Source organism: Manacus candei, unplaced genomic scaffold (assembly GCF_025592945.1).
Source record: "Manacus candei isolate 608988 ecotype Guabito, Panama unplaced genomic scaffold, ASM2559294v1 h1tg000023l, whole genome shotgun sequence".
NCBI lineage: Eukaryota > Metazoa > Chordata > Aves > Passeriformes > Pipridae > Manacus > Manacus candei.
The window spans coordinates 777,943-780,805 of NW_026138071.1; positions in this window are offsets into that span (position 1 = coordinate 777,943).

Here is a 2,863-nt window from a genome sequence, read left to right on the forward strand (position 1 = left end):
AGGCTGAGCATTTGAAAGAAGCTGGATGCAAAATAAAAACTGGAAAATTCTCACCTATGCAAACCACTGCTTGACTTGCAGCATATGGCAATGCTGGACACACAGTGAGGGGTGGGAAACCTGAGAACAGCAGCAGACCACAAAGAATTATTACCAAGAATTCACATATCCCAAAATGAGGTGTTTGTTTAGTTAAACAATGAAGCATTGCACTCATCTGTGTGCATTTATACCTACTCAGTATATCCAATTTAAATTTGTCACAGCTGGAATTTCTTTCAAGTCTCTTATGTAAACCAGAAAAGAAACATCAGAATTTATTCATGCAATATTGAAGGACTTTTAATTTTAACTTTAGGAATAAATAAATTACTTAGCTTTGTACTACTCTGATTGTAGGATTGTTTACTTATCAAACACTAACCAACTTTGATTGTAAATATTTATTTATTAAAACTTAAAAATTCCATTAGTGCTTCAGTCAAATAACTATTTTTTATCCTTCCTTTGCTAAATAATTAAATTGCTTGCAATGCCTCTATTACAGCTTGATTATCAGGCCATACATTTTTCATCTGACATTTGGAATATAGAGATAAAATTGAGGTGAGAATCACCTATTTAAATCCTGGTTCACAATCTTTAATTATACCAGCCTTCCCAAGGAAATATGCAGGTTTGTTGACTGATAACCTCCTCTTTTCACCTACTTTTCCCACACATTTGCTACCTCTCAGGAAACCTTACAGAGTGCTTTTCCAGAGGTGCATCATATTCAGATCCTCTGATGTGAAAGCAGAGATGAATTTTGGTTTACACTCAAGATCACTGTCCGAACAGACAGATGTACATGCAAATTGTGTTCCTGTGGGAGGAGAAATTTATTCACATGCCATTTGCTGTACTGTGTTCCCACGGCCTTTTTCTTGCAAACAGGAAGAAACCTCCATCAAATCCACAGAACTAAACAAGTTCAATGTGGGAGACTGTACGTTTAAGTTCTGGAGCTGGCAATTCTATTTTCAGTGCCAACCTGTGCCACACAAAAAACCCGTAGCGTTTTGCAGAGACATCTCCCCTTGACCCCAGGAGATGATTCTCGGGCAGCAGACCTCTGTGAGGGCTCTCTAGCAGATGCATTCTGGAAGAGAGAATTCCAACTATCCTTCCAGCTTGTGGAGAATAAACTTCCTTAATCTGTTTACTCAGCTGAAGTGAATGGATAGTTTGGAAAAGCACTAGCTTGCTTTCTTCCCCTGATGGCCAAATCCCCAAATGGCCAAAGCTCTGCCCAAGGCAGATAGCTGCACACATGGAGCTGCGACGAAGAGGTGAGTGCACACAGGAAAGGAGGTTTGGCAGGCAGAAGGTGCTTTAGGTACCTCTCTGAGGACTTACATGCCTTGAGAGTGCTGTAGCACTCTGGGGCACATACAGAGGTGAGGATGAGTTCCAACAGAAAGCACACTGTGAAACAGTGAAAGAGTGAGCTGCTGGACTTCACACAAAGGCAGTGTCAACACTGATCCTGAATTTTCTCCCAAACGCAGCTTTAATTCTGTCATCCTTGAGCATCTCTCCCCAGCCTTACCAAGGGTGTAGGTGTCATTTTTCCTAATTAACAGCAATTACATCCTACTGAGTATGGGAACTATGATCTGGGAGCTGAATTTTATGATCTGAAGTTTTTCTTCCTTTTCTATTTAAATTGAATATTGCACTACTTTTGGTCACATTTTACCTCTGTGTTAAAAAACTGAAAGTGAATAATTTTATTTTTAGAATATATAAGGAAAAAAACCATTCTGGAAATATTTCTACCTTTCTGTACTAAGCCTATATTTAAGACATCATGAGAAAAAGCATCAGGGCCATGAATATTGTTTGTTCCAAATGCACATTCATACCCAAGAAAAATGTAAAACACTCAATGGCTGGAGGAGATGGGGCAGCCAGTAGTCTTGAATTTATTTTTTATGTTGCCTAATGCAGGATATATCAGTGCAGAAGCCAGTGAGGGGCTGGCAGAGATTGCCCAGAGAAGCTGTGGATGCCCCATCCCTAGAACTGTTCAAGGCCGGGTTGGTAGGGGCTTGGAGGAACTTGGTCTGGTTGAAGGTGTCCCTGCCCATGGTGGGGGGCAGGAACAAGATGATCTTTAAGGTCCCTTCCAATCCAAACCATTCTGTGATTGTATGAGTCTTTCTCTTTGGCTCCTCCATTATACTGGGAGTTTAGACAGTATATGGGTTTGGGACAATTAGAAGGGATGCCAAGGTATCGTAAGCAAAACAGCAAAATAGCAACATTCAGCATTAATTCAGCATTTCTCAGTCTCATCGATCACCTGTCTGAAGGAAAAAAAAAAAAAGAAAAAAAAAAAAAGAAAAAAAAAAAGGAAGAAAACTTTTCTTTCCCTGTGCCCACGCAGGCAAAAGTAAAGTAATTCATATGTGGTATGAAAAACACCACATTAAAAAAGGTTTGTCAGGATTATTTTTCAAGGCATGGCCCTTTAATACCGAAAGTGAGAACACAAAAGGGGGGGGGAAAAGGGGGGGGGGAGAGAAAGAGGGTTTAAAAGAAAAAAAAAAAAAAAGAAAAAAAAGTTGTTTTTCCTCAGTTTTTGTCCTTTCGCCATCACGGGCAGCTGAACTGCAGCTGGGGGACAGCAGCCGGCAGTGCCGCGGCCCAGCGCGGCCGCCCCGTTGCTGAGCGACCGCCGCGGGGCCGCGGTGAGGGCAGAGCCGGGCCGGGCTGAGCCGGGACTGCCGGGGGGCTGTGGGGGACCAGCGGGCTGAGCCGGGGCTCCCCCGGGCCAGGGACCGAGGGGCTGTGTGTACAGGACGGGCTGTGTGTACAG